Source organism: Pogoniulus pusillus, chromosome 2 (assembly GCF_015220805.1).
Source record: "Pogoniulus pusillus isolate bPogPus1 chromosome 2, bPogPus1.pri, whole genome shotgun sequence".
Classification (NCBI taxonomy): Eukaryota; Metazoa; Chordata; class Aves; order Piciformes; family Lybiidae; genus Pogoniulus; species Pogoniulus pusillus.
This window is the reverse complement of record NC_087265.1, coordinates 3,349,316-3,371,765: the sequence shown is the minus strand read 5'-3', so window position 1 is coordinate 3,371,765 and position 22,450 is coordinate 3,349,316. Positions and strand designations below refer to the sequence as shown.

At 43.6% G+C, this 22,450-nt stretch overlaps 1 long non-coding RNA gene across 1 annotated transcript in view; it reads left to right on the top strand.

The window, feature by feature from the left end:
* Positions 1–22,450, top strand: part of LOC135187515 (uncharacterized) — a 172,823-nt gene that overhangs the window by 135,028 nt on the left and 15,345 nt on the right. The window contains exon 3 of the long non-coding RNA XR_010307355.1: positions 3,616–3,787. This is a non-coding gene — a long non-coding RNA (uncharacterized LOC135187515). The remainder of the gene's footprint in view (positions 1–3,615; positions 3,788–22,450) is intronic.

Sequence of the window (22,450 nt, the reverse complement as noted above, 5' to 3'; positions counted from 1 at the left end):
TACTTTAGGAAGCACTTTGAGTGAGGTTAGTATATCTGGTCAGTTCTTCTGAGCATAACTGCAGCATCCAATTTGGAAATCCAAGTTTGCTAACATCTAGGTGGAATTGAAATTCCACTTTTTCACTCCAAGAGCTTCACAAATAATTTAGCTCTTTCTGAAGTGTGAATGTTTTGACAAATACTTTAGGAAGTACTTTTGAGTGAGGCTGGTCAGTTCTTCTGAGGATAACTGCAGCATCCAACTTGGAAATCCAAGTTTACTGATGTCCAGGTGGAATTGAAATTCCACTTTTTCACTCCATGATCTCCACAAATAATTTATCCCTTTCTGAAGTACAAATGTTTTGAAGGATGCTTTAGGAAGCACTTTGAATGGGGTTGGTATATGTGGTCAGTTCTTCTGAGGATAACTGCAGCATCCAACTTGGAAATCCAAGTTTGCTGATGCCCAGGTGGAATTGAAATTCCTCTTTTCCACTCTATGCTCTCCACAAATATTTTAGCCCTTTCTGAGATATGAATGTTTTCAAGGATGCCTTAGGAAGCACTTTGAATGAGGCTAGTCAGTTCTTCCAAGGACAACTGCAGCATCCAACTTGGAAATCCAAGTTTATTGATGTCCATGTGGAATTAAAATTCCACTTTGTTACTCCATTATCTCCACAAATAATTTATCCCTTTCTGAGGTATGAACGTTTAGAAGGGTGCTTTAGGGAGCAGTTTGAGCGAGACTGCTGTATCTGATCAGTTCTTCCAAGGATAACTGCAGCATCCAACTTGGAAATCCAAGTTTTCTAATGTCCAGGTGGAATTGAAATTCCACTTTTTCACTCCATGATCTTCACAAATAATTTAGTCCTTTCTGAGGTATGTTTTGAGGGTGCTTTAGGAAGCACTTTGAGTGAGGCTGGTGTATCTGGTCAGTTCTTCCAAGGATAACTGCAGCATTCAACTTGGAAATCTAAGTTTGCTGATGTCCAGGTGGAATTGAAACTCCATTTTGTCATTCCAACATCTCCACAAATAATTTAGCCCTTTCTGAATTACGAATGTTATGAAGGATGCTTTAGGAAGCACTTTGAATGGGGTTGGTATATGTGGTCAGTTCTTCCGAGGATAACTGCAGCATCCAACTTGGAAATCCAAGTTTACTGATGCCCAGGTGGAATTGAAATTCCACTTTTACACTCCAAGATCTCAAAAAAATATTTTAGCCTTTTCTGAAGTATGAATATTTTGAAAGATGCTTTAGGAAGCACTTTGAATGGGGTTGGTATATGTGGTCAGTTCTTCTGAGGATAACTGCAGCATCCAACTTGGAAATCCAAGTTTACTGATGTCCAGGTGGAATTGAAATTCCACTTTTTCACTCCAACATCTCCACAAATAATTTAGCCTTTTCTGCAGTACAAACATTTTGAAGGATGCCTTAGGAAGCACTTTGATTAAGATTGGTGTATCTGGTCAGTTCTTCCGAGGATGACTGCAGCATTGAACTTGAAAATCCAAGTTTGCTGATGTCCAGGTGGAATTGAAATTCCACTTTTTCACTCCATGATCTTCACAAATAATTTATCCCTTTCTGAGGTATGAATGCTAAGAAGGATGCTTTAGGAAGCACTTTGAATGGGGTTGGTGCATGTGGTCAGTTCTTCTGAGGATAACTGCAGCATCCAACTTGGAAATCCAAGTTTGCTGATGTCCAGGTGGAATTGAAATTCCTCTTTTCCACTCTATGCTCTCCACAAATATTTTAGCCCTTTCTGAGATATGAATGTTTTCAAGGATGCCTTAGGAAGCACTTTGAATGAGGCTGGTCAGTTCTTCCGTGGATAACTGCAGCATCCAACTTGGAAATCCAAGTTTGCTGATGTTCAGGTGGAATTGAAATTCCACATTTTTACTCCATGATCTCCACAAATAATTTATCCCTTTCTGAGGTATGACTGCTAAGAAGGATGCTTTAGGAAGCACTTTGAATGGGGTTGGTGCATGTGGTAAGTTCTTCCGAGGATAACTGCAGCATCCAACTTGGAAATCCAAGTTTGCTGATGTTCAGGTGGAATTGAAATTCCACTTTTTTACTCCATGATCTTCACAAATAATTTATCCCTTTCTGAGGTATGACTGCTAAGAAGGATGCTTTAGGAAGCACTTTGAATGGGGTTGGTGCATGTGGTCAGTTCTACCGAGGATAGCTGCAGCCTCACCTGTGTTAATGCTTTGCAGCTCGGCGAGCGGAGAGTCCAGCTGAATGTGTCCCACAATTAGTTATTTTCTCAGTTTGTCTTCAAATGTACCATTTTGTTTGGGAATATTGCAGATATATGTCACTCATTATTGATAGATTTGTCTGACTTCCTGTCAAATCTATGTACATTGACAAAAATCTATTTTGTTGTTTTTGTCACAGAAATCTATACTGGCATTTTTCCCCATGGAGATTTGGCTAGTCATTGTCAGCATGAGGTGCCAGCTAGAGCTTTTACTGTTTTTATTGTGCCAGCTGCTTTCTTGGCTTCAGATCCTTTGGTTCAGATTGTAAATGGGGGCGAGACATCCGTATCTAGCCAGCGTGCTCGATGGAATATGACAGGGACTTGATTTTGTAGTTCTTGCTGCCTTTCTTAGTATTAGTAGGAGATGACAAGGATGGCTTTATCTTCTGACCAGCAGGAATGGGGGAAGAGAAAGCAAGTATGTATACACATGGGCTGTAGGAAATGTTAAAACCATAGAATCATAGAATCAACCAGGTTGGAAGAGACCTCTAAGATCATCCAGTCCAACCTATCACCCAGCCCTATCCAGTCAACCAGACCATGGCACTAAGTGCCTCATTTTTAAGCTGCTCATCCCTGTTGGTTTTTGTTGTTGTTGTTTTTTTATTTATTTATTTGGTGAATATCTCAGGAGACATTAGAGTTCAGGAAAAAAAATATAACTTCCAAGCCTTCTGGCTGCTGTTAAATCAGAATTGCTGCATTCCTTTCATGATAGTTTTGGCCTAAATTGTTCTAAGTGAGCACACGCCCTCTGATGCTGCAAGCCTTTTGGGGAGGTGTCTGTAGTTTATTTGGAGGCATCCAGAGTCAGCAGCTACTTTAAGAGTTCAGGATTTAGTTACAGAGTCACAGAGAGAATTAACCAGGTTGGAAAAGACCTTCAAGGTCATCGAGTCCAACCTAGCACCTAACAGCTTCTAATGAACTAAGCCCTGGCACCCAATGCCTCGTCCAGCCTCTTTTAATACATTGCTCATCTTTTCAGCCAAATTTGGAGGGGTTTGAAAAAGCATTGGCAACTTCTGAAATTCTAGCATAAACCTTGTGATATTTGCTGTTTTCCCTAAAGCCCCAACTGCTGGAGTTAAGGTTGTTAAGCTGAACATGCAGTCCTTTTGAAAGTCTGTTTCCAGCCCATGTGTTTACTAAGAAAAAAGCTTCAAAACACGAATCCAGTTACAGCAGAACAATTAAACCCAACGCAGTTCTTGTCTCTCGAACTGCTGTGATTTTTAAAGCCAATCTTCTGACTTCCTAGATTCTGGCTTGTTGATTTTTCAATGCTGAGAGCTGGCAGCCTGTTTGCATTAAGTTGTTTTAATTTTCAGTGTGACAGTCATCCAACTAAAGAACGGGGCCGTATATGACATGACAACTCCATACAAAGGCAGCGCATCGTGTGGCCAAGACCCTCCCTGACACCACCCACTCCAGGGCGTTGAGAAGCCTGATCCTGCTCACCACAAGCCACCAGCATCACTGTAGCACATGCAGATCCAGGTGAGTTGGTTTTAACTCCACTTGCAGGCGTGCCAATGGTAGCAGAGCCATATCAGCATGGACTTTGGTTCAGGCCAACCGCCTGTGAAGACATCCAGTGTCCTAAGCAGGCTCACACTGAAACCCACTGCCGCCACCAGCTATTCTATCGCTTGTACCCAAGGCAGCTTGATTAAACTTGGATATGTAGATGCATGCTGTAATCATTCCCTAAATGACTGCAAATTTGGCCTTGTCGATCTTTTAAATGCTTGCATTTTCAGAGTGCCAGCTCACTGTAAATCACAGACATTCTCCATTTTCTTTATTTGATTCCAGAAAGCTGTCTCTGTGCTAAAAAACAAGGCTTTGAAAAACGCTCATGCATCCTGCTGTCCTCTTCTACTTGGGGTGATTGCATAATTAACCTGGCCAAGTATCAACCATACAAGAGTTGAACGCCTCCCAAGTTCAACTGGGGAGGTTTTTTTACCATAAGAATGTGCCTGTCCTGAGACTAAAACACAGGTTAGATTTCCAAGTTTCTGAATATTGCTCAATGAAAGAAGAGTGTGTTGCCCATGAGAAAAAAAAAACAAAACAACACAACAAAACCCAAACCAAACCCAATAAAATAAATCAAATGGTGGTGTAATCTATAATCAAAAGCCCTAATGGGCACAAAGCATTTTAGAACAAAGGTTTGCTGAATCTGCAAGGGTATTAAGAGCGTTAAGGTCTGAACAAAGGAATAGTCTTATTTACCAAGTATGAGGAGGTTAGTAAAGCACAGATAAAAAGCTCATAGGGCAGACAAAGCTCTCTGAATCCTTTTTCTTTTCCTGCAGTCAGATATGAACATATGATACATGAATATTTATCAGAGCAGCAGATAACTAGTGACTACAGTTGGATTTAAGCTCAGCAAACCAAGGCTTGCAGTTTGTGTTCACAGGGGCTCTGTGGAAGTGTATTTTCTTTTTTTGGCTGGGGTTTCCCCCCTCCCCACCCTGTACTCTATATTCAGGCTTGTCTCCCCTAAGCTGTCCTTTGATTCTGACTGAATGAACCTCAAAATACAGTGAAGATCTTCAATACAAAACATCCAGAGCATATCAGCTGAAGGCTGACAAGCCTTTTCTACGCTCAGGGCTGACAAGCCTGACTTTCAAGCTGTACGTAGTCAAACCCAGAAATCTCCAGTTTTAGACCCAGCTTCCTCCTAACTCTGCCCAGGTTATGTTGAAACATTTATGAACCTCCCAGAGCCTTGCCTTGCCTCAGTTTTGTAACACTGTCTGCAAGCTGGTGACGCAACGGCAGTTTCACACTGGTGTAGTTGCAACTTGATCATCTGCTACCCGCAATTTTGCACAGCAGAAAATTGGAGGTTCTACAGAGAAAAGTGGGCAAGCTGTTTTATTCCCATCCCTATCTGCAGGTAGAGTGATAGATGGTAATTATAGGAAAGCAGCACTGTACTCACTCTTCTCTGCTGTGATTGTGAGCTCCATGTGTGCACCGGCATCTTGCGGGCGGCTCCAAAATAGATCTGGCGTGAGCAGGCAGATGGGGAGCATCGGAGACGCAGGTTGCAGCAGGCACTGTTGGCCATGGGAGGAGTGAGGGCTCTGCCACTTCACAGAATCACAGAATGGCTTGGGTGGGAAAAGACCTCACAGATCGTCTGTCTCCAACTCCCTTGCCATAGGCAGGGACAGCTTCCACTGCACCAAACTGTTCAAAGCCTCCTCTAGCCTGGCCTTGAACACTTTCAAGGAAAACACATCCACAACCTCTCTGGGCAACCTGTTCCTGGAGCTTACCACTCACAACAAAGAATTTCTTCTTAACATCTAATCTAAATCTACCCTCTTTCACTTTGCAACCCTTGGCCCTCATTTACAGTTGTGAATGACCACGCACTGATCAAGCTTTAACTTGGACCAGCCCCGTTCAAGGCTGTTTAGGCTGGAAAAGTGAAGGCTGAGAAGAGATCTTGTTATTGTTCATAGATACTTGAAAGGTGAATGTCAAGAAGAAGGTGCCAGTCTCCTTTCAGTGGTGTCCTGGGACAAGATGAGGGGCAACAAATACAAACTGGAACACCTGAACTTCTTTACTGTAAGGGTGACGGGGGGGGCTAGAAAACAGGCTCTCCAGAGAGGTTGTGCAGTCTCCTTCTCTGGAGAGTTTCAAGACCTGTCTGGATGTGTTGCTGTGTGGCCACCGCTAAATTGATTCTGCTTTGGCAGGGAGGTTGGACTCGATCTCCAGAGGTTCTCTCCAAGCCCTACCATTCTATAACAGCAACACTACCAGCTATGGCTACAAGAAAAAGAGGCTGGAGCACAAGGTGTGGCACTCCTTTTACCTAGTTTTCCACTGGGGTGTATTGCAGTAATATTTTTCACCCTGTGTTTCAGCAGAACCGTGGCAGAGGGCGAGAGGGTGCAGGCAAGAGGTTAAAGCAGGAGAGCAGGAGTCAGTAGGTCTGCATGGCTTCACCCCGCTGCCGCCAGACCGCTCTTATTAAAGATTAGCAAGTGATCTGGAGCTACTAATGTCAGAAAGGCTCTTCTGGGCCAAACCAAAATTCCCTCTAGCCCAGTACCCTGTCTCTGACAGTGGCTAGTTTGGGAAGCTGTATAAGAATAGGACTTTGGTCTGAATTCCTGGCTTTTGGTAAGCTGTGTTTTAGGGACTTTCTGAGTTCGTGGCTGTTGGGGAGACCGAGCGAATTTTCAGGCTGCTCATCCCTAAGCTTTGTGTTATCCTTACTGGAGTTCACCAATGCTATTTGCCACTTTGTTTCTTAATCTTAGTTTACTCAAGTGTAACGCAGGTTAATCGTTCTTTTCAAGCCTCCTCCTTTGCTGCAGCCCCTGAGCAAAAAGAGAAAAGCAAAAAGAAAGGCAGAAATGTGGGGCAGAAAAAGAAGCTGTCCCCTTGTAATGGGAACCTGCCTTTTTCTGGCTAAGCTGGCTTAGCTCTTGCTCTGAACCAGACCTCTGATGACTTCTTTTTCACATAACAATACTAAATATTATTTTTCTTCTTTCATCTGTGGCTATTTCCCCTCCCCACCCCTTTTTTCCAGTTCCTATTTTCTCTATAATATAGGCCAGGGTCTCCACAAATGCACTATCAAGGGAATACAAAGGTCACTAATGTGGGATTTATTATTTGATCTGTTGGTTTTATTGCAGGGAAAAGTGGACAAAAAAGACCTGCAATTTTGAACCCAAACCTTTATGAACTGTCTTGTCAGGGAAGGAAAAAAACAGTTTTGAATCCTTGGGTTGGAAAGTGTAGTTTGTATTGTGAATGTGATATAAAAATAAGAAAGGGTCTGTTTTCTGCTGTGGTTTCAGATACAGCTGAAATCTCTCCAGGGCCCAAGGTACAAATCCACTGAGGGTTTTAAAGCAAGTAAAGTAATTTTGGCTTGGGTGGGATGTAGGTCATGTGTAACAACGCATGAGAAAGCATATGGCAGTATTTGTCTCGAGCTAGAAGAGTGATAAAACTGAGCCTTAGACAGGACAAAGAAGTGTGTGGGGGGGGAAAGGTATAAGACAAGGGGAAATTACACAGCGTAGAAGAGGATTTAGTCAGAGGTGAACTCAGGAGGGAGGTATGCAAGGGAAGTTTTGCAGAGAAGGTAATAGCAGACTCAAAGAGCTCGGAAATGTGAGAGGCGAAGGAGATCTGCTGCATAATGGAACAAGAATTGGCTGAAGTGTACAGGGGAGAGGTTTTTATTCACGGCCTTAAACTAAGATAAGGGTCATCTGATTCATAGTGACCTGACTAGAACCAACTAGGAGAGCTGGACTAGCTCCATGTGAGTCATTTTCCTGCATCCTGAGCCATTATTATTCTTATTAAACCAAAAAAACCTACACTGCATTCATATGATAAGATTTTTTTTGGGGGGGAGGGGGAAGAAACTAAAGAAGCAAGGTTATTATTTAGAATTGAATGATTTGGTTTGTTTATGCTTGGCTGTCTCTCTGTCCAAGCCTGGGATCAGTCACCACTCAGGGATTGCTGCATGTGGCATGAGGGATGGAGCAGGAGCTGTGCCTCGGCACTAATCTCCCTTTCCAGTGAGGTGAAGTCAGACCATGTATATGCTGCAGCACTTTGTTGTTGTCCTGGGTGGTTCTCCAGTGACCTGAATGCCAAACCAAGCTCTGAGAGCACCCAAATATGCAGATGTTTTACAAGAACATGAGTTTTAGAGCTATGAAATTCACAGAGGCAAAGAACTGGGCTGGAAAACTTTCTTGTGACTCAGCACTTCACTCACATGTGTGAATGTAGAAACATACTAAAAGCTAAAGCTGTGGCCAAAAAAATACCCAACCCAAACCAGGGTTTTTCTAAAGGTTACCGGCTGGGGGGTGGGGGAGAAAGTCTAATTCTGCTTCAAGGTTTTGGTTAGAATTTGTGTTACAAAGCTGGGTCACAACTCTGGATTTCTGTGGGGCTCATTTTGTTAACTTTTAAAATAAGGTTTATCTTTAAATCTTTAAAGACAGTGGATCTCATTCATGATAACCACCTGCTATCTCTGAGCACATGCAGTAGGGAGAGGGGAAAGGAAAAAGTAGCCTCAGAGTCCAGTGCTTTGTGGTACTTCACAAGCAGGGGTAGTAGAAAGGGAGCAAGGAAGGCTGGTAGGTAATTTGGAGTGGAAGAACAATCTGTGGAGACTGAAAATTCCCCAATTAGTTGGTGAGGTTGCACAGGGTGGGGATATAATCCTGCTCACCTCTGCCATTGGAATGGGCTGCCCAGGGATGTGCTGGAGTTGCCGTCCCTAGAGGTGTTCAAGCAACGCCTGACTGAGGCATTTAGTGCCATGGTCTGGTTGATTGGCTAGGGCTGGGTGCTAGGTTGGACTGGCTGAGCTTGAAGGTCTCTTCCAACCTGGTTGATTCTATGAAGGAGAAGGCCCTCCAGGGCAGAAGCTGAGCTTGGTTGCCTGAAACTTCGCCCATGGGACTGGATTTGCATGAAGGGTGGTTGGCAATCTGAGAATACACCCCAGAGTTTCTGATGCTGTTACCTCAAGTCTCTGTGCAGATTGCTGCTCTTGGCAGCTCCCACATAACAAAGAGGTTAGTCAGCTGCCAGCTCACCCTAGGAGACTCTCCAAGGAGTCTGAGGATCAGCCAGGTCACAGAATGTCAGGGGTTGGAAGAGACCCAAAGAGATCATTGAGTCCAACCCCCTTGCCAGAGCAGGACCATACAATCTAGCTCAGGTCACACAGGAACACAGCCAGACAGGTCTTGAAAGGCTCCAGAGAAGGAGACTCCACAGCCTCTGTGGGCATCCTGTGCCAGTTCTCTGGGACCCTTACAGTCAAGAAGTTCCCCCTTGTGTTGAAGTGGAACCTCCTGTGCTGCAGCTTCCATCCATTGCTCCTTGTCCTATCCCAGGGAGCAGTGAGCAGAGCTTGTCCCCTGCTCCTGACCCCCAGCCCTCAGATGTATAGAAACATTTATTAAAACCTCTCTTAGTCTTCTCTTACCCAGACTAAAAACCCCCAGAACCCTCAGCCTCTCCACATCAGGCAGTGCTCCAGCCCCCTCACCATCCTTCTCCTAGACCTTCTCCAGCAGATCCCTGTCCCTCTCAAACTGGGGAGCTGGGAAGCCCAAAACTCAGTGTGGTTCTTGCCTTTTCCTTTGGCCAAGATGGTGGGCTACAGCAGGTGGGAAAGTAATGAGTTAAGATTTTTCCTCCCCTTTATCTGGCCATTATTTCCCCTGCACCCAGCAGCCAGTGGGTTTTATCAGTTCTGCTGTGACTCAGCCTCATCCTCCCCCGCTTTATATCCTACCTGATAGCTATGATTGCATGATCCTCTCCTTGGGAAAGAGGAACAGATACAGCTTTGAAGCACCCAGAGCCTGTGAAGGCACAGATGCAGCACCAAGCAGGGCTGACTCAGAGCCTCATTTAAGGTAGACAGATCTGAAGTGCGCCCAGTTAAGTGCGGAGGAGTTCTGTGGACCAGGTTGCAGAGAGCAAGATCCTTCCTGCTTTGCTCCTGCATAGCCAGTAGATATTTAATGCTTTGCTTAAGTACAAAAATAACTTTGTACCAGTTCCTCTGGTCAGACTTTCCTGCCTCTGACTCATGTGTTACTCTGCTATTGTCAGGTTCCTGTCACTGTTACCCATGGAAAAGTCTGAATTCTTTCTTCACAGGCAGAGATATTTTATGGGCACTTAGCTGTATTACCTATTTCTGTATGAAAACCAAACTCAGCTCTTCAGTCCATACACCCAGTCCCAGACTCTGGCAGTGCTGGAGCACTTGCTCAAGCCTCAGGCTGACAGTCCACTAAGCTGGACTTGATGATAGGGCTGGGGGATAGGTTGGACTGGATGATCTTGGAGGTCTCTTCCAACCTGATTGATTCTATGATTCTATGATCTCCAAGGTCCTTTCCAATCAAAGATATTCTTGGAGGTTTGTGGTTTAAAGAGGCGAATGAAAACTGAGGACATGTTCAAATCTATTGACATCCCTTCTGATGAAGCTGTTGGGATCCTGACATTTCAGCCTACTAGAACAGGAGACCTGTTCTAGTGGGAGGTATCCTTGCCTATGGTTGGGGGGTGGAACTGGATGATCTTTAAGGACCCTTCCAACCTAACCCATTCTATGATTCTGTGATATGAACTGCCCAGTTTAACTGGAGTTGACTTTTCAGGCCCCTGCAGTTGGGCCGATTTCTCAGCAGCTAACACAGTGTCATCACCAGTGAAAAGCCAGACTCTAGCTGTGTGTGTATGCCTGGTCCTCAAAGGTTAATAACCCAGGCTTATGAATGTCAATGGTGGCCATCCCCAAACTCAGAGTCATCAGATATCATCTCTTCAGCATATGGTCACTAGATTGGAAGGGACCTTTAAAAGAGGTCATCTCATCCAAACTCCATCTTCAGGCTTCACAGAGCCTCATCCGACCCTACCTGTAGTGTATTCAGGGATGGAACACCTGCAAACTCTCTGGGAAAACTGGGAGAGTATTTCACCACCTCATTGTGAAAATGTCTTCCTTCTATCTAGTTTAAATGTCCCCTTTCTTAGCTTATAACCATTGCCCCTTGTCCAGTCCCAGCAGGCCTTGCTGCAAAGTCTGTCCCCATCATTCTTATTCATAGAATTATAGAATCATGGATTCAGTCAGGGTTGGAAGGGACCACAAGGATCAGCCAGTTCCAACCCCCATGCTGTGGGCAGGGACACTCTACCTTAGAGCAGTCTGGCCACAGCCTCATCCAGCCTGGCCTTAAATCATAGAATCAACCAGGCTGGAAGAGAGTTCCAAGCTCATCCTGTCCAACCTAGCACCCAGTCCTATCCAGTCAATTATACCATGGCACCAAGTGCCTCATCCAGGCTTTGCTTCAACACCCCCAGCAGTGGTGACTCCACCACCTCCCTGGGCAGCCCATTCCAATGCCAATCACTCTCTTTGCCAACAACTTCCTCCTAACATCCAGCCTAGACCTCCCCTGCCACAACTTGCAATTGTGTCTCCACCTGGCTACAGTCTCCCTTCATGTAGTTGTAGACAGCAGTGAAGTCCCCCCTGAGCCTCCTCTCCAGGCTGCACACCTCCACTTCCCTCAGCCTCTTCTCATAGAGTTTGTGTTCACACCAAGAGCTGCACCCAGTTGTCTGTTTTCAAGCATGTTGCTAGCCAGAGAGCCATCACTATCCTGTGCATCACCAGTGGGTGTGCAGCATTGTCTGTATGGCTCTACCAAAACTTCTGCAGCTGCTTCAGAAAGCTCACGTGCCCTTCAGCTCACCTCAGCTGAAGTTCTCTCATCCCACTTGGGATGCTCTAGGCCAAAGAACAGGCCAAGGCCATTCTCACTACAATTTCTGTACAAACAGGGGTTTAATCTTTCACTTAGGGATCAGACAGAAAGGAATCTTTGGAGGGAAATAAGTGGGGAAAGGAGCAGAGATCCATAATTTTAGTGTAAGCAGCTCACAGCAAGCTTTAGGTTAAGGTATTGGAGGTTACTAAAATCCAAGATGCATTAAGGCCAGGAACTACTTGGAGGATTTAGCCTCACAACATAAAATCCATGTGCCAAAAATATAATTCTTCCTTTATTTTTCCCAAGAGCAGGAGTTCTAAGTACTAAAGGGAACCTTGCAGAAGGATATCAGAGTGACAGGAGGCACTTAATGCCATGGTTTAGTTAATTAGAAGGGTTAGGTGATAGGTTGGACTCAATGATTCCCTGGACCTGTTCAAGGCAGGATTGGACATGGCCCTTGGTGCCATGGTCTAGCCTTGAGCTCTGTGGTAAAGGGTTGGGCTTGATGATCTATGAGGTCTCTTCCAACCTTGGTGATACTGTGATGCTGTGTGACTGGGATGAATGGAGAGAAGCTGGAGATGGGTAGGTTCAGGCTGGAGGTGAGGAGGAAGTTGTTCAGCCATGAGAGGGGTTAGAGCCTGGAATGGGTTGCCCAGGGAGGTGCTTGAGCCCCATGGCTGGAGGTGTTTAAGGCCAGGCTGGATGAGGCTGTGGGCAGCCTGCTCTAGAGTAGGGTGTCCCTGTGCATGGCAGGGCGGTTGGAACTGGCTGTTCCTTGTGCTCCCTTCCAACCCTGACTGATTCCATGATACTCTGAGACGCCTGCGTAGGTGACTCCATTTGACATTGATGCATTTGCTCCAAGTTGAAAATTCAAACATATATTTGATATAACAGTTCAAAAGTACACAATTGACTTGAAAAGTATGAAGCAATGGTTTAGCTTGCAAATGAATTGTGGGCATGTAGTGGCACATCTGTTCAAACCTCTTTCTTGGTGCACTTTCTGTCTTTTAAAAGTCTCTCTTTATATTTTTTTTTTCCCCTGTGGTAATTCACTTCAGGTCAAATTCTGCCATTTTTATTTCTATTGTATAGTTGCCTTTTTTATGCATAACCTTGCTGAAATAATGAAGACAGAATGAAGCTAAAAAATCACTTTTAAAGGACAAAAAATACCCATAAGAAGTTGAATATTAGAACCAAAGTTTCAGGTCACTTCTCTTCACATGAAATTGCCTATATATATATATATCCAAATTAGCTGACCAGCAAAATTTGGGGGTTAATATATTTTCATAGCATATTTGCCTTTGGGGAAAGAAGAGGCTTTTGAGTGCTCAGCTCCAGAACCAAACGCTTTGTCTCAGTTTAAAAGTCACTTGTAAGGGGCTCGGGATCCAGAGCTTGAATTTGGCAGTGCAAATCCCCACCATATGTCTTGTCAAGGCAACTTCTGTGCGGACAAAAGTCACCACCAGCGTTAAGGTCATGCGTGCGATGGATCCAAAATGAGGATCCCACTCAGATGATTTAAATAATTACCAAGGGGACAAATGAATATTTTCTTTTCCTGTTCAATATCTTTATTCATGATCTGGACGAGGGGATTGAGTCCAGCATCAGTAAGTTTGCAGATGACACCAAGCTAGGAGCAGGTGTGGAGCTGTTGGAAGGTAGGAGAGCCCTGCAGAGGGACCTGGCCAGGCTGGATGGGTGGGCAGAGGCCAATGGGATGAGATTGAACAAGGCCAAGTGCAGAGTTCTGCACTTTGGCTACAACAACCCCAAGCAGCACTACAGGCTGGGGACTGATTGGCTGGAAAGCAGCCAAGAGGAAAGGGACCTGGGGGTACTGATAGATAGTAGGCTGAAGATGAGCCAGCAGTGTGCCCAGGTGGGCAAGAGAGCCAATGGCATCCTGGCCTGCATCAGGAGTAGTGTGGCCAATAGGACAAGGGAGGTTATTCTTCCCCTGTGCTCAGCACTGCTCAGGCCACACCTTGAGTGCTGTGTCCAATTCTGGGCCCCTCAATTCAAGAGAGATGTTGAGGTGCTGGAAGGTGTCCAGAGAAGGGCAACAAGGCTGGTGAGGAGCCTGGAACACAAACCCTATGAGGAGAGGCTGAGGGAGCTGGGGTTGTTTAGCCTGCAGAATAGGAGGCTCAGGGGGGACCTCATTGCTCTCTATGACTACCTGGAGGGACATTGTAGCCAGGTGGGGTTGGGCTCTTCTCCCAGGCAAGCAGCAATAGAACAAGCGGATACAGTCTCAAGTTGTGCCAGGGTAGGTATAGGCTGGATGTTAGGAAGAAGTTCTTCCCAGAGAGAGTGATTGGCATTGGAATGGGCTGCCCAGGGAGGTGGTGGAGGCACCATCCCTGGAGGTGTTCAAGAAAAGACTGGATGAGGCACTCGGTGCCATGGTCTGGTTGACTGGATAGGGCTGAGTGCAAGGTTGGACTGGATGATCTTGGAGGTCTCTTCCAACCTGGTTGATTCTATGACCAATAAGGGGGAAATTTGTTTGTCTTCGTCCTTTGAATGTTGAAGTATTACCTGAAGCATTATAAATTCAGGACTAGCTAAAAGCACTTGAACTGCTATGGTCTTTAGTTTGCCTTCATTATAGCTTCCGTGACCTATAGCTTCATTTTATATAGACCATATGCAGTTAAAAATAACTGGAGTTGCTGTGTTTTATAGATGCCTTTGTAAGCATTTCCAACTGCAAGGGGATTGTGTTTTTATAAATACAGAAAATGCCAATGAGTTTTATGTTTTCATTTCACCTCTTCCCTTTTTGTTTTAGTTGGTTTGGTTTTTTTCCTTTGGATTGTTTTTTTTTAAGTAGAAATGCTACAAAGGGGAACTTTTGATAAGTATTTCCAGCAAAGCCCAGGATTGCAACACAGTTAACTGCTGCACAGCTTCTATTTAAGGTTACCTGGCAGAGTCAGCTTGGCCAGATGTACTTCTGCTGTTGGATAATCTGATTTGCTGACAATGTGCACTGCCTTGAAAAAAATGACACAACAGAACAACCCAAAAAAATGAAACAAACAAAACCAAAACAAAACAAAGGTAGAAAAAAAAAAAAGAAAGAAAAAAGAATAAAGAAAGGGAGGGAAAGGAAAGGTTAAAAAAAAAGAAAGGGAAAAAGAAAGAAAAAAGGGAAAAAGAAAAATAAAGGAAAATTAAAAAAAAAGAGAAAGAAAAAAGAAAGGAGAAAAGAGAAAGAAAAAAAAAGAAAGAAAAAGGGAAAAAAGAAAGAAAAATGGAAGAAAAAAGAAAATAGAAATAAAGGGAAAAAAGAAAGAAAATAGGCAAAAAGAAAGAAAAAAAGGGAAAAAAGAAAAAGGAAAGGGGAAAAGGGAAAGAAAAAAGAAAAATGAATGAGAAAACAAAGAAAAAAGGAAAAAAGATAAAAGAAAGGGAAAAAAGCAAATTAAAAGAGAAAGAAAAAAGAAAAAGGGAAAAAATAAAAAAGAAAGAGAAAAAGAAAATAGAAATAAAGGGGGAAAAAGGCAAAAAGAAAGAAAAAAGGGAAAAAATAAAAAAGAAAGGGGAAAAGGGAAAGAAAAAAGAAAGAAAATGAAAGAGAAAAGAAATAAAAAGAAAGAAAAAAGGGAAAAAAGGGAAAAAAGAAATAAAAAAGGGAAAAAAGAAAGGGGAAAAAAGAAAAAGGGGGAAAAAAAGAAAAAAAAGAAAGGGGAAAAGGGAAAAATAAAAATTAGAAAGGAAAAAATAAAATTAAAAATAAAGAAAGAAAGGAAAAAAGAAATAAAAAAGAAAGAGAAAAGAAAGGAAAGAAAAAAGGGGGGGAAAGAAAGAAAAAAGGGGGAAAAGAAAGGGAAAAAATAGAAAAGACATAAAAAAGAAAAAACAAAGAAAAAAAAAGAAAAAGAAAGTAAAAAGGAAAAGAAAATAAGACAGAAAAAAAGTAAAAAGGAAGAAAAAAGAGGAAAAAAGAAAAATAAATGAAAAAGAAAGAAAGAAAGAAAGAAAGAAAGAAAGAAAGAAAGAAAGAAAGAAAGAAAAGAAGAAAAATTAAAGAAAGAATGGAAAAATAGAAAGAAAAAATAGAAAGAAAAAAGAATGAAAAAAGAGGGGGGAGAGGGAAAAAAAGGAAGAAAAAGAAAGGAAAAATAAAGGAAAAAAAAGAAAGGAAAAGAGAAAGGGGGGAAAAAAGGAAAAATAAAATAAGGAAGTGCTTAGGTGACTTATATCCAAATCAGACATATTCTTTTAGTTAAAATGAAATGTGAGCCTGAATGTAGCCTTTAATTACATTTCCTTCCCTACCTCCAGCAAACAAATTTTTATAACCTTTCCAATGAACAGAGTCATATTTTGTGAATTAGTTGCTTGGAAGCTTACCAGCAGCAAAAGTTATTTAGGAAATTTTCTATTATTTGTATCAATCAGAGCTGATTCTTTAAGCTTCTCACGATTCCCTGGGATAAATGATCTTTTTTGAAGGCTTTTGGGTGTAAGTTTATTTTTATTTTGGACCTTTCATCTCTGGTGAATGGAAATTAAGCTTGGGAAGAAGGAAGCACAGCATAAAAATATAGGAACCATCACATTGTGTTTGGGGGGGGGGATATATAATAGAGCTCTTACAACATGTTAGGGACTTAAATCAACTCAGAATCTGATTTTAATAAGAATCTGTGCAGAGCGAGTGGTAACATAAATCAACAACAGAAAGAGAAGAGTTTTGTATGTGTTTGAAGACATAAAATAGTATTGCTTAAGTGAAGCATTGCAAATAAGTATTACTTAAATTATCTTTCCTAATAAGATATATCTGTCTTTTTTTTTCTCCCTCCTTCTTTCTCACGTAGCATTGGCTCTGAGGAGGTTGCATTGTTCTGTCAGGATTAAAATATGAACAAAATCCTTCCACATTTGAGCATGTGCTTAAACAAGCAAGACTAAGCATTAAATCCAAGTCCTCTGTACTTTGAGAGGCATTTTTACAACTGGAAAGTTGTTCAGCTTAGATAGTTCATCCATTTTTTTTTCCCAGAGCCTTTTAAGCCTGCTTGATATATTGAATGTCAAGAGGCTGTAAAATCTCTTTCACTATTGATATCTGTTTGCAGATGACAGTATGAAATCTGCCCTTAATTTGAGCAAGCAAATGATTGTGTAAACCCAGGGAGGTGGTTGAGGCCCCATGCATGGAGGTGTTTAAGGCCAGGCTGGATGAGGCTCTGGCCAGCCTGATCTAGAGTAGGGTATCCCTGCCCATAGCAGGGGGGTTGGAACGAGATGATCCTTGTGGTTCCTTCCAACCCTGACTGATTCTATGATTCTAAACAAAGATGTGGTGCAGAGCAATGCTGGGACTATACTAGTGTTGGCTTCTTAAATCTAATGGCATAGAGGCAAGACTTTCTGCCTTCCCACAGTCAAGGCTATGAAATTACTGCCACTGGAAACCAACACTGGGAAGCTGCAAATAGGTCATTGAATGTGCAGGCAGAGATTGCACTTATCACCAGAGCATCACAGAATCACAAATCATTAGGGGTTGGAAGGGACCTCAAAAGATCATCCAGTCCAACCCCTCTGCCAGGGCAGGATCACCTGGAGTAGGTCACACAGGAATATTGTCCAGGTGGCTCTTGGATGTCTCCGGAGAAGGAGACTTTGTTAGCAGCTCAAAATGACCTTGCCACAGCTTGACAATTAATACAAAGTTTTACCAGAACGTGGAGATTTTTTTCAAGCATTAGATGGCAGCAGTAGAAACATAAAGATGGTGTCCTGACTTAGCAGATTCCCCTTTCCTAAAGCTCACTGGAAACTTTCTCCCTTCCCTTTCCTAATGTAGAGTCTCTTTTGTCCCCTGCTCAGCTCGTTCCCTGGCCCATGGACACCTCTTGCACCTATTGGAAGGGAAAGGAGCACAAGAGATCATCAGCCTGCCAGGGAGCACAGGAAAGATGGGGAGAGTGTTTTAGCAGGACCTGTTGTGACAGGACAAGGAGTGACACTTGTAAACTAGAAGAGAGATTCAGACTGGATAGAAGGAAAACATTTCTTACACTGAGGGTGGCAAGACCCTGGCACAGCTTGCCCAGAGGGATGGTAGAGTTGGGATTCTGTGCAGGAATCCACACATTTGTAGGCATGGTAAATAGTATCAACACCTATTAAGGCAATTTATTCTCTCTATCAGCTGAGGAATCTTTACTTTCTAGCTCTGGCTGCTGTGCTTGTGGCCATTTCACGCTTCCTTTTTGTGGGCTGTCGAGCTTCCTCGGCAAAAGCAGTGGCAGCAAACTGGTTTTGAAGTTGTCGATGTCTATGAGCAAAATTTCAAGTTGCCCATGAAATATTTATGCCACCACTGTTTGCACATTCTCTCAAGCTAGCAGTGTGCTCACAGTAGCAGTTTGGAACAGTTGTGTTTAATTTATACCATGAATAAAGTCAGTAACATGTTAATTATTATGGCTTGTTAAAAAGGATGCACTAAATAATGACTGGGTTTGGATAGTTTGGGCACAGGAAAGAATATTCAATATGTGTGACCAAACTCTTAACCAAGCCTTACACATCCTGCACCCTTGAAAGTCATAGATTAGACATCTCTCATGTTTCACAATCCTGTCCACCCTCTTTTACCAGGAAAAGCAAGCTCTTTGCTTTTAAAGTCACTTCATGTGGCAAAAGTGTATTATAAACCAGAACAGAGTGAGGGAGGCTGGCAGGAAGCTCTTTATCCTTTTACAGAAACTGCCTGTTTCTGGGCAGCAACATTGCTGGAGTGCTTTAAACATTCTTACTTGCAAAGGCTCTTTGGCCTCGTTTTGGAGCAGACCAAACCCCTTTAGTTTCTTGTAGCTGCAGCCACGTTGGAAGCATCTGAAACCATTACAGATAGGTCAAAAGTTATGTGGGCTTTCAGAATGTCTTTCAAGGGCTAGGATTTGTGATCCTGTTACCCCTAGGAGAGGTGGTTGGGACAAGGAGAGGTTGAAGATCTGTGACCCTGTTACCACTAGGAGAGGTGGTTGGGACAAGGAGAGGTTGAAGATCTGTGATCCTGTTACCCCTAGGAGAGGTGGTTGGGACATGGAGAGGTTGAAGATCTGTGACCCTGTTACCACTAGGAGAGGTGGTTGGGACAAGGAGAGGTTGAAGATCTGTGATCCTGTTACCACTAGGAGAGGTGGTTGGGACAAGGAGAGGTTGAAGATCTGTGACCCTGTTACCACTAGGAGAGGTGGTTGGGACAAGGAGAGGTTGAAGATCTGTGACCCTGTTACCACTAGGAGAGGTGGTTGGGACAAGGAGAGGTGGTTGGGACGAGGAGAGGTTGAAGACTGCATTGTCTTCAACCGGTAAAGCAGATGAGTCTTGGGCATTCTCATGAGTTAGAAATAAACCTGGTCACACATTGATGCCTTTTTCTTTTGTTGCCTTTGTTTTGCCCCACTCTGCCCATTTACACCCCACCTCCACAGCCTTTTTTGTTCCTTTCCCAGACACCAAACAGGAAAACCGCAAGCCTTCATCAGCAAGCTGCACTTTCCTCTCGAAAGCCAAGACGCTGAAGCTCAGCACACAAATCACATGCTCCTGCCCTCACTGCTCACAAACCGGCCCCTTAGCTCACTTCTGAAAAGTGTCAAGCTTCCTGGCTTAAAAATAGATGCACTGATTGTTGGAAGGGGTAGGAGACTACCTCAGGATGCAATGCACGCCGGTGTGGCCAGGAGGAGATAGAGTCCTGGGGTGGTGATCTAGAGAAGAGAAAGGGACTCTTTAGTGGCTATTTAGCCCATATAATTATTTAGAGAGTTGCATGCAACAGTTACCTCACACACAGTTGTGCAGATGCCTCCCAGGAGTTTGTTATGAAACAGTTAGTGTTACAAATTGGCACTGTGGACTGTTCACCATCACCCAAAGACCTGGCAGTGTGTCTCCATCAGTCCTTCATCTCTTTGGTCAGAGGAGTATCTATTTGCTGCTGGTCCTTTTGCAGTATTGCCTTCTTGTTCTACCTGCTTGTTGTTTTCAGTGCCTTTATTTTACATGCTGGAGTTAATCAGATGTGGATAGAAGATGCAGTGAGGATAAGGCCACGCAGAAAGCCACTCCTTTGGCAAAAAAATATATATGAGAGCCCCTAGCTTTCCTGTCCTCTACTTCAATTTCACTTTGCAATTTCTTCTTGTTCTTCTTTTGGCCAGAATTCATTCCTGTACACTGTAAGAACAAGTCCAACATATGTAAAAGAAGAATTAAAATGGAAATCCCATTCAAAGCCTTAGGGCTTGAGCATGGTGTGCCAGTGAGAAACCAGCACCAGCAATGCAGAAGCAGCTTGAGAATCAGCTCAGAAACAGTTGGGTGTATCTGTGCCACCAAGCTGGTTTGGCCCACTTTGTATCGTGGGGGTTCTGGTGCCTGATGTTGCCTGTGCCTAGTGGACTTGTGGCATTTTCACTCCCTCTCTGTTCATCCAATTACTTTCAGGTGGTTCCTAGGGAACAAATGTACCTAGAACTGGTGCCAAGTTGCTCCCACACCCCACAGCAGAATTAGAGAATCTTTTTGGCCGGCTGAGACTTTCAAGATGAAGAGAGGCTGAGGGAGATGGGGTTGTTTAGCCTGGAGAAGAGGAGGCTCAGGAGTGATCTCACTGCTGTCTACAACTACCTGAAGGGAAGTTGTAGCCAGGTGAGGGTCAATCTCTTCTCCCAGGCACCAGTAACAGAACAAGGGGATACAGTCTCAAGTTGTGTTGGGAGAGGTCTAGGCTGGATGTGAAGGAAGTTGTTTTCAGAGAGAGTGATTGGCATTGGAATGGGCTGCCCAGGGAGGTGGTGGAGTCACCATGCCTGGAGGTGTTGAAGAAGAGCCTGGCTGAGGCACTTAGTGCCATGGTCTGGTTGATTGGCTAGGGCTGGGTGCTAGGTTGGACTGGATGATCTTGGAGGTCTCTTCCAACCTGGTTGATTCTATGATAAGTACAACCATTAATACAAGCACTGCCCACTCCACCACTAAACCTTGTCCCTTATCATCACACCTGCATGTCTTGTAAGGCCTTCAGGGATGGGGCCTTCATCCTTTTGCTTGGCAGCCTGTTGCAGTGCTTTTGCACTGCGCTACGTGCCACTGCAGAGCACACTGGTAGGCTGTACCAGCGCTGCAGGCTTTCTTGCTGAGCTCAAGAGTGGCACAGCCTGCTCTCCTCCTGAGCAGAGCACGAGCCTGGCTACAGGCAGTGGCAGGCAAAAAGCCACTTTTTCAATTTGCTCTTGATTTTTTCCCATACTCTGTTTATGGTGCATTACCTTCCTCTTCTTGCTGTCAGGGGATGGGACTGCGCCTGGCTCCTGCTACGAGAGCTGGGTAATGGAGAGGTTTCATCACCTCCCCACAAACTATAAGCCACACAGGACCCCTGCTCAATCTGCCTTCTGTCAGCACCAAATACATGCTGTTACGATTATAGCATGAAGACAAGGATCCTGGTTTATCTCAGAGAGTGGAAAGGTTTACAAAGGGTTAAAACAATCCAACCTTAATTTCTTTCTTTTTCTTTCTTTCCCTTCTCACCCCCTTTTGGTTGGGTTTTTTCCTTTTGGGTTCACAATGGTAAATGCTATTTATATTACAGGGAAACTGAGAGTAGTGTTGCCAGATCGAGCTCACTTCTCTCTGCCAGCTAAAACACAAAGCAGAGTTACTCAGTTTTTGGTACCTGCAAACCACTCTGAACACAGTGTTCTGTCATCCTTTGAAAAGGCAAATGGAAGTCATTTAAACCAGATGAGTGACTGAAGAGGGAATTAGTGCACCTACAGCACAGGCTATACAGTACTGTGCACCTATTTCAAGGGGAATAGAGTGGGTGGCCGGAAGAAAAGCACTTTTTTCCCCCCCCCTCCCTTTTTTTCCCTCATTTAACCTGTAATTTGACAACATCTGCAAAGAATTTTCCCCAGCACTGGCATTGTAATTGTTGTATCTAACATCAATCACCGGCTAGTAGAGGTTGCTTTAAATAGATGTTAGCTGCATTACAGTTTGAAAACATGAAAGCCAAAGGGAAAAAAAAAAAAAAAAAAGAACAAAAAAAGAAAAGGGAAAAAAAAAAAAGAAGAGGAATGAAATATGTAAATTGGTATAGAAATTAATTACTGGAAACTTTGACACTAATTTATTGTTTAAAGAATAAGGCATGTAGCTGGCCAGGATGGGTGAGTGTTTTGGTTTGACCCTGTATGCTTTGGCAAGTGTTAGCAAACAGAGGCCATTTTATCCCAATTTATAAAAACCATAACCTCTTTTCTCAAGTCTCTATTTTAATGTGCAGAAGAAGAAAGGGATTAGGCTGGCTAATATTTTACACTGGAAGGACAGCAAGTAGGAAAGGTTCCATAAAACATACGTCTGTAAAACAAAGTCCTTCCTCTCCAGCTCTTTCTGTGGGATTTCTGCCTTTGACTTCATCAGAAATAGGATTACAAGGAACAAACTATGCACGTTTTTGGAAAGCAAAAGCTGTAATTCCAAGCATGCTCCAGATATCCAATAGCAGCTCAGCAACTACAGGAGTAAATTCATAGTCACACGTTATCAGGTTTCCAGCGTGTGTCCAGTGCCGTGTTGGGTTTTGGTTCATACTTGTGGTTAGATGCGAACCAGATCCAGGATTTGTTTCTGAGAGATGTCATGGAAAGGGAAATCTTTGGGTGCAGAGGAATTCACAGCCAGGCACAACACGCTCTGCCACTATCCAGCCAGAGAGCCAGATGAATGGCTATGATGGTCATGGGAG